Below are 13,080 nucleotides of genomic sequence, written 5' to 3' on the forward strand. Positions count from 1 at the left end.
AGAGAGAAGGAAGAAGGGAGGAAAAGGAGAAGAAAGGGAGGGGAGAGGAAGAAGAAAGGAGGAGGAAGAGGAGAAGAAAGGGAGGGGAGAGGAAGGAAAGAAGGAGGTGGGGGGGAAGGGGAAAGGGAGGAGGATGGGGAGGAAGAGAGGGTGGAGGGATGGCTGTGCGCGCGCCTTCAGAAGGAAACGCAGGTTCCGCTGCGATGGCTCTTGTAATAAACGACGGTTGCCAACTAACACCTTCTCCAACAATTCTCGCCATTTCTCCAACAGTTGGAGGGAGCTCAGACCCAAGGCTCATTTTGGGGGAGTGTCTGTGGGGGGCGTAGGGGCTGGTGGTTAATCCCCCCAACGCTTTGGGGGGAATATTTTGGCGAAGAGGAAATATTGAAATTGGCGAAGTGGTCTCCTGGCGACGCCCGCCGTGACCACTGTCTGGAACATCCTTGAGAAACGAGCGAAGAGTTTGAGGTTTCCCACTCAACTCTGTAGTATACGAGTATGTGCATATGTATGTATGTATGTATGCATGTATGTATGTATGTATGTATGTATGTATGTATGTATGTATGTATGTATATGTGCATGTATGTGTGTATGTATGTATATGTATGTATGTATTTATATATATGTGTGTATGTGTATTTATGTATGTATGTATGTATGTATATGTGTGTGTGTCATGATATGAATGTATGCATGTACATATGTATGTGTGTATGTATGTATATATATATATATATATATATATATATGTGTGTGTGTGTGTGTGTGTGTGTGTGTGTGTGTGTGTGTGTGTGTGTGTGTGTGTGTGTGTGTGTGTGTGTGTGCATAATATAAATGTATACATATATCTCTTGGTATGTATCCATCTATATGTACGTATGTATGCATCTGCATGTATGTATTTATATATGTATGTAATGTATGTAGATACCTATGCGTACGTATGTACATTCGTATATGTTATAGTGCAGTTTTTTCTTTCTTTTTTATCATTCAATCAGTCCATTGCCCCGATTCCGTCTAGCAGGAGACCCGTGGTCCACAGAAACTGTGTACCGAGGTGAGATTACGAATGTGTTCCCATAAGCCTTCAACCAACCATGAACAACCCAGTGTTGCCTCTAGGGCTCCTGTTCGATCAGGACTTCTCAACCTTGGGGTGAATTTAACCCAAGGGGTAATTTCCTTTTATTTTAAGGGGGTAGATTTTGATATAGACGAACTAACAACTCTCTAGTATGTCCTCAGACATTGATGAGCTCTAGTGAAAAAACATGGGCACAGACAATCACACTAATAGATAATTGCCTGGTCGTTTTATTATTGCTGGTTTTTACTAAAGTCTTGCTGATTTTGTTGATTGATTATTTGTTTGCCCAACCTTGTTACCTCGTATCCCATTTTAGGGGAAAGGTTAGTCTGGATGACAGAACGATGGAAAAGGTAGATTACACGAAATAGGCTAAGAACCGCTGTGTTAAGCTGGGTCCACACTTGCATTTCCACGTATCGTATCATCTCTGCGTACAACTTAGTGATACGGTACGGTGCAACAGGGTATTGTACCCACTTGTTGCGTATCCGTATACAGCAGGCGGATACGCAACAAGTGGGTACAATACCCAGTTGCACCGTATCGTATCACCACGTGGTACGCAAAGATGATGTGATACTTGGAAATGCAACAAGTGTGGACCCGGCTTTAGATCATAGTCACCTAAATGTGTCAGCACACTAGACTAGCATGCTACTTGCTTTTGCTACCTCGTTTGAGTAGCAACGACTTCGGTTACAATATTCTAGACTTCCATAAGAACATCTCAACAATGTGTCTAACCTTCGTATTCTAGGTTTAACTTTTCTTATTTCGTCTCACTATATGACGTCATCAAGAGTAATTTGAGGTTTGGAAATTTGAAAAACTAAAGATCGTGACCCAAAAGCAAGTAGCATGCTAGCGAGAAGCGCCTAGCGTGTCGCCATCAAGGTCCAACCGCATTGCCTCGTATATTCACGGACAATGTACCATTAAATGTAAACACTGTCAAATCAGATTCAAGTATTGGACATCAAATATCCTGAAGAATACAAGAATTTACATATGCAGCTCGAGAGATCTTGCAGAAAACGACAATTGGAGAGTTTACTGGAAGATCTTGAGAATGTCAGATGGGATATCGCTGGACCGAGTGAAGTGCGAAGGGGGGAGGGAAATGCTCGTGCAGCCAGAGGACAGTGACCACTTGGTCTACTACATAGATGAAGAAAAGGAAACATCCAGTAGAATAGAATTATTGATCAATAGATTTGTGGTAGGGTAGTTTGGATTCTAATGAGTGAAACGTATACGCTTAGTTGTGGGTTCGAACCCTGCACTTCTGTCTGCCCCAACAATCCAGTCGCATAAGGCAAAGGTGATGATAATGTATATAATTCAGTTTTATGTAATAAAGATGGAGTTGAGAAGACAAAATGAACGCCTTACGTGATGATGTAACCCAGATATTTGATCAACGGAAAACTGAGTATTTGTTGGTGACAGGAAACTTCAATGCAAAAGCAGGAAAGAATGGGGGAAGTGAACTAATTGTTGGGAAGTTTATAAGTTGGTGAGAGAAATGACAAAGGCGAGAGTAGTCAAAGGCTGGCCACACACGTGCAGTTTAAACTGACAGTTACAACTGTTCAGTTATAATTGTCAGTTGAAACTGCACGTGTGTGGGGATCTCGGTGATTCTGAGATACCCACACACGTGCAGTTTCAACTGACAGTTATAACTGAACAGTTGTAACTGTCAGTTTAAACTGCACGTGTGTGGTCGGCCAAAGAGTGGAATGGACTTAGTAACCATTTAGTGATCGCTGAAACTATCGATTGTTTTAAGAAAAGGTTAGACAATTTTATGTACGGGGACGACAGGTGGTAGTGGACATGGAACTGCCTAGTGTACGCCCTATGGTCTCTTGCAGTCTCCTTTATTTTTATGCTTTTATGATGTTGGTTTCCTCCCCTATCTCTTCCTCTTCCTCCTTATCTTCTTGTTCCTCCTTCTTACTCTTTCTTTTCCTCCTCCTCTCTTCCTCCTCCTTTTCCTCCTCTTTCATCTCGTCCATCTCCTACTTCTTCCCTTCCTCCTCCTCCTCCTCCTCCTTCCCCCTCCTCCTCTTTCTTCTCCTCTTCCTTCTACCTCTTTCTCTTTGTCTACATCTTCCTCTTCTCTCTTCCTCCTCTTTTTCCTTTTATTTCTTTTTACTTGTTTACCTTTTTTCTCTGAAGTTTGGCTCGTATACATACAAACCTGGCCTCCTCGATTTTTGGAATAATTATTTCGCCTTGCTCGTCCTTAATCGCTTCCCGTTATATACACGCGTCGTCACCGATGATGATGATGATAATGATGATGTTGTTGTTGTTGTTGTTGTTGTTGTTGTTGTTGTTTCTTCTTCTTCTTCTTCTTCTTCTTCTTCTTCTTCTTCTTCTTCTTCTTCTTCTTCTTCTTCTTCTTCTTCTTCTTCTTCTTCTTCTTCTTCTTCTTCTTCTTCTTCTTCTTCTTCTTTCTTCTTCTTCTTCTTCTTCTTCTTCTTCTTCTTCTTCTTCTTCTTCTTTTCTTCTTCTTCTTCTTCTTCTTCTTCTTCTTCTTCTTCTTCTTCTTCTTCTTCTTCTTCTTCTTCTTCTTCTTCTTCTTCTTCTTCTTCTTCTTCTTCTTCTTCTTCTTCTTCTTCTTCTTCTTCTTCTTCTTCTTCTTCTTCTTCTTCTTCTTCTTCTTCTTCTTCTTCTTCTTCTTCTTCTTCTTCTTCTTCTTCTTCTTCTTCTTCTTCTTCTTCTTCTTCTTCTTCTTCTTCTTCTTCTTTCTTCTTCTTCTTCTTTTCTTCTTCTTCTTCTTCTTCTTCTTCTTCTTCTTCTTCTTCTTCTTCTTCTTCTTCTTCTTCTTCTTCTTCTTCTTCTTCTTCTTCTTCTTCTTCTTCTTCTTCTTCTTCTTCTTCTTCTTCTTCTTCTTCTTCTTCTTCTTCTTCTTCTTCTTCTTCTTCTTCTTCTTCGTCGTCGTCGTCGTCGTCGTCGTCGTCGTCGTCGTCGTCTTGTTACTTTTGGTGGTAGGGTACCTGCCATTGCTGTTGTATCTGTTGTTGTTGTTGCTGCTGATTTTGTTTTTGTTGTTGGTATTGCTTCTGCTGTAAAAGGAATCCGTTTTAGGTTTCTCTTTAACCCTCCATCACCAAGGAGACAACTCGTTAAGTCGTTTGGCGTCAGCCAGAATAAAGCTTTCAAAGGTACGATGTGTAAACGCGCGCCTGAATAGAATTCTCTCTTGTTAACAATTGAAATGACAAACATGACTATTGCCTCAAGTTTCAATGACTTGAAACCCACAGCCCCACAGTAGCTGGCAACGGTCCTCGGCTTATAGAAGTAGTAGTAGGAGGACGAGATCAGTCGCCGGTTGTCCATCCCCCACGCGTGTGGAGGAAATAACATTCGAAGTTGGTGGAAATCTTTGGTAAGATGTGAAGACCGAGTGCCAGCCCTCGAGTCTGCACCTCTAGAAGGGTGTTATCAGGTTTTGAAGATGGGTGGCGGGGAGCTGGTTCTCTCCGACGTCCATCAACTCAGTACTCTGGACAGGCGAGTGTTGCTTGAGTTATTTTGGTCCAGGGGGATTCCTTGGTTCCTCCTGGGTTAAGAGGGCTATCACACTGGGCTATTTTTCCGCCAACCTCCAACTAATCGGTGGTACCGCCAACCTCCATCACTTTTCCCGCCGTTAATATCCCTATGGCAAACAAGGATGTCATTTTGTGGGAATTTTCCACAATTTTGTGGGAGAAATTTGTTCACATGGGATGTTTTGTGAGCAAATTATATGTTGCAATGAACTTACTTGTGTATATAATAATTCCTTCTTTTTGTGGGAAAATGTGGAAATCCAGATTTCCTTATGGGAATTTTGTGGAAAAAATATCACTCATTTGTGGGAACTGGCATAGATTACAGTGGCAACGCTGTTGGCAAACTATTTTGTTATTTCAACAATTTACATAAAATGTCATTTGATATGCAGAAGGAAATTTATTTTCCTTCAGCATATCAGATTCCTGTCCAAAAGCTGTGGGTTGCAAATTTGCTCCAGCAGTGACAAGGGCTTTAGAAGGTTCCTCATAAATTGAATGGAAGAGTCTCTCGCTTACTTAGACAGAAGCTTTACTTCCTTTAGGTAACCCCTCCTGAGTGAGAGGGGTTGCCTCTCAGGTGAATAAAATCACCTGGCGACAACCAGAATAGAATATATAAAGACTTTCCTCCTCTCATCTCGTGCCTGTGTCGTCTGAGACCCTCCGACCTCTTGACCTTTCCTGACCTTTCTTGACCTCTTCACACTTCTTTGATTGTTTTTTGTTTCAAGTCTTCCCTTTCATTCTTCGGGTTGGATCATTTTCGCAATGTTCTGAGTTCTCAGTGACACTCCACTTCCCCCTCCACCTACTCCACCATGACTCCACAATTCCACATTGGCGTACTGGACTTGAATCCCCTCCACACAACCTTTACGAAATTACACAAACCTTTATTTTCTTCCACGTGCATCTTTATTTTTAACATATATGCATATACACAGGCACATATACGTACACACACACACACACACACACACACACACACACACACACACACACACACACACACACACACACACACACACACACACACACACACACACACACACACACACACACACACACACACACACACACACACACACACACACACACATTTTTTTTCCTCTTTACCCTAATTACCCTATCCCTACCTCTCTCTCCCTATTTTCTGTTTCTTCCTTCCTTCACCTCCTACCTCCCTACCTCCCTACCTCCCTTCCCTCACTTCCTCCCTACCCCTGCCCTTCACTTCAACCTCACATCCTCCCATCCTCCCTCATATCCTCCCATCCTCCCTCATATCCTCCCATCCTCCCTCACATCTTCCCATCTTCCCTCCTCCCATTCTCCAATCCTCCCTTCCTCCCTTTCTCCCTCCTTCCCTCTCATCCTCCCTCCCTCCCTTTCTCTCATCCTCCCTCCCATCCTCCCTCCCTCTCTCTCTCTCTCATCCTCTCCCCTCCACCCCACCCTCCCTTTTTTCCTCTTATCCTCCCATCCTCCTACTTTCCTTCCCTCCCTCCCTCCCATCCCTCCCTCCCATCCTCCCATCCTCCATCCTCCCATCCTCCATCCTCCCATCCCCCTACCTAAGATCCTCTCTCCCTTCCTCTTATCCTCCCTTTGTTCCTTCCTCCCTTCCATCCTCCCATCCTCCCTCCCATTCTCCCATCCTCCCTCCCATTCTCCCATCTTCCCATCCTCTCTCCCATCTTCCCATCCTCCCTCCCATCCTCCCATCCTCCCATCCTCCCATCTTCCCATCCTCCCACCTTCCCATCCTCCCTCCCATCCTCCCACCCTCCCTCCCATCCTCCCTCCCATCCTCCCTCCCCCTTCGCAGGTGTTTATTCACGTGCGTTCGCTGTTTGCAGTTCATTAATGAGTCTGCCCAAGACAAGGTGGTGAATGGAGTGTGGAAAATGGAGGCGGGTGGAAGGAGGGAGGGAGGGGGGAGGGGCACGGGGGGAAAGGGGGAGGGAGGAAGGATGTAAGGCAAGGACGAGGATGAGGTGGGGGGCAGAAGGAAGGGAGATGTCTGTGGGGGGAGGGAGTGGTTGGGGAGAGGAGGTTAGGGTAAGGAGAATAATAAGGGAGGGAGTAGGGTAAGGGATTAGGGTAAGGGAGTAGGGTAAGGAGTTAGGGAAATCCATTCCCCAATCCACATCCCAAATCCACACCCAAATCCACACCCCAAACCGACGCCTCAATCGACGCCCCGATCCGCATCCTAATCCACACCCCAATCCACACCCCAGTCCACACCCCAGTCCACACCCCAACCGATGCCCCAATCCACATCTCAATTCACACCCCAATTCACATCCCAATCCACACCCCAATCGACATCCCAATCCACATCTTAATCCACACCCAACCCCCCACACCCACATCCCAATCTCACACCTCTACATCCCAACACCTAACCCCAATTACCAATCTACAACCTCAGCCCCATCACAACCCCTCCCAACACAATCCTAACCCCGAATTCACACCCCAAAGGCAACCCATGACCCCTCCAACCCCTTCCAACCCATAACTCCTCCAACCCCTCCAGCCTCTCCAACCCCTCCAACCTCTCCAACTCCAACCTCTCCAACCCCTGCAGCCACCTAATCCCTTAAGCCCCCTAACCCCTTCAGCCCCTTAACTCCTCCAACCCCCTAACCCCTTCCAACCCCTAACTCCTCCAACCCCTCTAACCTCTCCAACCCCTGCAGCCACCTAATCCCTTCAGCTCCCTAACCCCTCCAACCCCTTCTAACCCATAACTCCAACCCCTCCATCCTCTCCAATCCCTCCAACCTCTCCAATCCCTTCAACCTCTCCAACTCCTCCAGCCCCCTAACCCCTTCCAACCCCTTACTCCTCCAACCCCTAACCCCTTCCAACCCCTAACTCCTCCAGCCCCTCCAACCTCTCCAACCTCTGCAGCCACCTATTCCCTTCAGCCCCCTAACCCCTCCAAACCCTAAACCCCTCCAACCCCTAACTCCTCCAACCCCTCCAACCTCTCCAACCTCTGCAGCCACCTAATCCCTTCAGCCCCCTAACCCCTCCAAGCCCCCCAACCCCTCCAGCCCCTAACTCCTCTAACCCCTCCAACCTCTCCAACCTCTGCAGCCACCTAATCCCTTCAGCCCCCTAACCCCTCCAAGCCCCCCAACCCCTCCAGCCCATTAACTCCTCCAACCCCTCCAACCTCTCCAACCTCTTCAGCCATATAATCCCTTCAGCCCCCTAACCCCTCCAAACCCTAACCTCCTCCAACCCCTAACTCCTCCAACCCCTCCAACCTCTCCAACTCCTGCAGCCACCTATTCCCTTCAGCCCCCTAACCCCTCCAAACCCTAACCCCCTCCAACCCCTAACTCCTCCAACCCCTCCAACCTCTCCAACCACTGCAGCCACCTAATCCCTTCAGCCCCCAAAACCCTCCAACCCCCTAAACCCTCCAACCCCTCCAACCCCTCCAACCCCTCCAACCCTTTAACCACGGATACCCCTCTTGTTTAGTCAGCATCGTAACCCCACGCTAACTACCCATTGCCCGCCTCGCGAACTACCCCGCTAACTACCTCTTTGGGCCCCCGTCCCCTTCCCGCGGTTGTTAGCGACCTGTCAGGCAAGAAATCATAAGTCACGTGATACGATGACGTCATTAGTCATGAACTCGGCTCCTTCAATGCGTCCCTTCCATCCTGCCATCCTGTCATCCTCCCATCCTCTCTTCCTCTCAGCCTCCCTCCTCCCCTCCCTTCCTACTGTCCTCCTCACCTCCTTCACATCCTCCTTCCCATTTTCTCTCCCTTTTTGCCTTCCTCTTATCCTCCCACCCTTCCTCCCTTCCTCCCTTCCCTCCCTTCCTCTCATCCTCCCATCCTACCATCCTCCCTCCCATCCTCCCTTCCTCTGTTACTCACATCCTCCCATCTTCCAATCCTCCCATCTCACATCCTCCCACCCTCCCACCCTCCCATTCTCCCATTCTCCCATTCTCCCTACAGATTTATTTCTAGTTTTGTTCAGAAACCGATTCGAAATTCTTCGCTTCAACTGAATAAAGTCAAGCTGTTCTTAGGTGAAACACACACACACACACACACACACACACACACACACACACACACACACACACACACACACACACACACACACACACACACACACACACACACACACACACACAAGCACACACAAGCACACACACAAGCACACGCACACACACAAACACACATACACAAGCACACACATATACACAAGCACACATACAAGCACGCACACACACACACGTACACACACATACACAAACACACACATACACAAGCACACACAAATACACAAGCACGCACACAAGCACACAAGCACGCACACAAGCACATACACAAGCACACACACACACACACACACACACACACACACACACACACACACACACACACACACACACACACACACACACTCGTACACGCACGCAACACGCACACTCACACACCCGCGCAGAAACCTCGCTTGTCCGTGGATCCTGTGCTCGTAAAATAAGCGAAAAGCAAAGTGAAGAGGTTAAGACCTTTCGTGTATTACAATCTCAGGCAAACAATACCAATAATTAACTTTATCACTGTCCGTCTGAAGATGTAATACACAGGGGATCTTATCGTCTACACTTTGATTTCCTCTGTGTTTTTCGCATTGTTTGTGTTCGTGTGTGTGTGTGTGTGTGTGTGTGTGTGTGTGTGTGTGTGTGTGTGTGTGTGTGTGTGTGTGTGTGTGTGTGTGTGCGTGTGCGTGTTTGTGTGCATGTGTGCGCGTGTGCGTGTTTGTGCATGTGTGTGTATGTGTGCGCGTGTGTGGGGAGGTGTTGGTGTGTGTGTCTGTACGATTGTATGTGTGTGTGCGTTTGTGTACGTGTGTGTATGTGTGTACGCGTGTATGTGTGTGAGAGTGAGTGTGCGCGTGTATATTTACATGCATGTGTGTGTGTGAGAGTGAGGGTGCGCGTGTGTATATACGTGTGTGTGTATGTGTATATGTTTCCGCGCGTATGTATGTGCGCATATGCGCCATGCATTCATGCGCGCATGGACGGACGCACATGGGAGTGTGTCGTAGAAGATATGCGGCGTACATTCATCACGGCGGGAGGGACAAGCACCACAACTTGTTCTCGAGGGCCGTACATCACAGGAGCGCTCGTGCGCGCGCGCGCGCGCGCGCATGCGCGATTATCCGCTCCTACATGGATCCGCACCTCCTTTCTCCTTCCCCTCCCTTATCCTTCCATTCCCCCCTTTCCCCTCCATCCTTTCTCCTCCCTCTTCCTCCTTTCTCGTTCCCCTTCCCCCGTTCTCCTCCCCCTCCCCCTTACTTCCCTTCCCTCCTTTCTCCCCTTCCCTCCTTTCTCCTTCCCCTCCTCCTTTCTACCCCTTCCTCCCTTCTCCTCCCCTCCTCCTCTCTCCCCCTCTTTCCATGTTCCTCCTATTCCTCTTATTCCCACTTTCTCCCCCTCCCTCTCCCTCCCTCTCCCTCCTCCCCCTCCCTCCTCCCCCTCCCTCCTCCCCCTCCCTCCTCCCCCTCCCTTCCTTCTCCCCCTCTCCCCTCTCTCCTACCCCTCACTCCTTTCCCCCCTTTCTCCTCCCCTTCTTCCTTTCATTCTTCCTCCCTCCATTCTCTTCCCCCCTCCCTCCTTCTCCCCCTCCTTTCCTCCTTTCTCCTCCCCTTCTCTCCTTTCTCCTCTCCTTCCCTCATTTCTCCTACCCTCCCACCTTTCTTCTTCCCTTCCCTCATTTTCCTCCCCCTAACTCATTTCTCCTCCCCCTCATCTGTCCTCCCCCTCCCTCACTCCTACTCTCCTACCTCATCTCTCCTCCCTTATTTATCTTCCCCTCCCTCATTTCTCCTCCCCTACCTCATTTCTCCTTCCCTCCCTCATTTCTCCCCCTCCCTCTTTATCCTCCCCTCCCTCATTGTTCCTCCCCCTCCCTCATTTCTCCTCCCCTCCCTCATTTCTCCTCACCTCCCTCATTTCTCCTCCCCCTCACTCATTTATCCTCCCCTCCCTCATTTCTCCTCCCCTTCACTCATTTATCCTCCCCTCCCTCATTCCTCCTACCCTTCCCCATTTCTCCTCCCTTCCTCATTTATCCTCCCCTCCCTCAATTTTCCTCTCCTTCACTCATTTCTCCTCCCTCTTCCTAATTTCTCCCCTTATTAATTTGTCCTCTTTCTACCTTTTTTCTCCTCTCCCTCATTTCTCCTTCCCTCCCTCATTTCTCCTCCCCACCCTCATTTCTCCTCCCCATCCTCATTTCTCCTCCACCTCCCTCCTTATTCCTACCTCCATCCTCCCCCTCCTTATTCCTCCCTCCTTCTTTCCCTCTCCTTCCTCCTCCTTCCTTCTTCCTCCCTCTTTCCTCCCTCCTCCATCCTCTCTCTTTTACCCTTCTTCCTCTTCCTAGTTCATTCTCCACCTCTTTATCCTACTTCCCCCTGTCCTCCTTCTCTTTCTCCTTCTCCTCTTTCTCATCCTCCATTTTCTCATCCTCTTTCTCTTCCTCCTCCTCTTTTTACTCTTCCTCCTCCTCCTCCTCCTCCTTCTCCTTCTCTTCTTCTTTTTCCTCCTCTTCATCTTCTTTCTCCTCCTCCTCCTCTTTCTCCCTCTCCTCCTCTTTCTCCCCCTCCTTTTCTTTCTCCCCTCCTCCTCCTCCTCATCTTCTTCTTCCCATTCCTCTTCCTCTTCCACCTTCCCCTCCTCCTCTTCTTTCCCGACCTCTCGGCCCACTCCATTCCCCCCAATTTTCCATTAGATTTAAGACTCCCCTTCCTCCTCCTCCTCCTCCTCCTCCTGCCCCTCCTCCTCCTCTTCCTCCTCCTCCCCCTCCTCCTCTTACAACAGACCGGGGGGCGCTCGTCATTTTCAAGAACACAACCGCAAAACTAATCAGGACCACACCGGCTACGATGCACCTATTGTGTGGGCCCTAAGGTCTCCGAACGCATATAGGGGAATAGAGAGATATAGAGAGTACTATTGCCCTGAAGTCATATAGGAAATTAATCATAATTGGTCTGAGTTTTATTGAAAGGAAACCTGTAGATAACAACGGTCTTTGGGTACTTACGTCGATCTCTCTAGGGAGAAACGTTAGACCTGTTTTTCGTGTTGAAGGTACGTTTTGCCCAGTGTGATTATTTAGCCTACAATGGCGGGTGACGCGGATCCTACTACCTGGCTTCCTAGTTGAGTAAGCGCGTTGGTAGGTTTGGTTAGAATAAATTATCAGCTTCGTACTTAGCAACTCGAAGAAAAAAAAGAAAAGAGAAAATACTCTAGAACAAAGAATTGGTGTTCTAGACAATCGTTTGACAATCATCGTTGAGTCATGAACGATCATCGTTGAGCGATAATAGAACCGAGGAAAACGTGTGGGAACAGTCGCCGCTTGCAAAGGAAGTCTAGGAACCGAGTGTCAGACCCTTGGGGTTGCACTTCGGAATGGACAGGTTTTGAATATGGACACCAGGGAGATGATCTTCTCTTTTGGTAATCTTGGAAGTCCCCACGCATAGCCGCGCACGCCATTCTCCCAAGCACTGATATACATTCTCAAATGGAAAGTCGGATTAATGGAGAAAATATAATGTATATAAAAACCATGTAGTGTGTGCTGAATCTATTGGTTGTTTTAAGAAAAAGTTAGAAAACTTTATGATTGGAGAAGACAAATGGTAATGGACATGGAACTGCCTAATGTAGGCCTTATGGTCTCCTTCATTCTTATGTTTTTATGTTCTTATATGAGTGCATGCGTAAATATATATATTTGCACGTATATGTCTTCATGCTTGTACTTGTCTGTTTGTGCCATACACAAACACACACACACACACACACACACACACACACACACACACACACACACACACACACACACACACACACACACACACACACATATATATAATTGTGTGTGTGTGTGTGTGTGTGTGTGTGTGTGTGTGTGTGTGTGTGTGTGTGTGTGTGTGTGTGTGTGTGTGTGTGTATGTGTGTGTGTGTGTGTGTGCGCGCGCGCGCGTGTTCGTGTCCGTGTGTGTCCTTTCCCTCCAGATGTAGTCCATTCTCTTCACTTTCCACGTGACCCTTGTCAGCTCGCGGGACTGATGCCTTGAGTGGACGATTGGCCCTCCACAGTGCCATGATCGTGTCCATATGTTTTCTTCCCCGAGTTGCCAGTTTCCGTAATCATTTTCCATTTTATACCAACTCCTAACAACTGTGTCACCTTTTATTAAATAACTCTTGTGTTTTCAAGTGTTTTTATATGTTTGTATAAATTCGGCGTGTGTGTGGGCTAAGTGTCTGGTGTGAAATCTTAATATTTATGTGTTATTTGGATTCGTGATCTTCGTTTTTCTCTT

This window comes from Oratosquilla oratoria, chromosome 7 (genome assembly GCF_046742065.1).
Source record: "Oratosquilla oratoria isolate Oo_2021 chromosome 7, ASM4674206v1, whole genome shotgun sequence".
NCBI lineage: Eukaryota > Metazoa > Arthropoda > Malacostraca > Stomatopoda > Squillidae > Oratosquilla > Oratosquilla oratoria.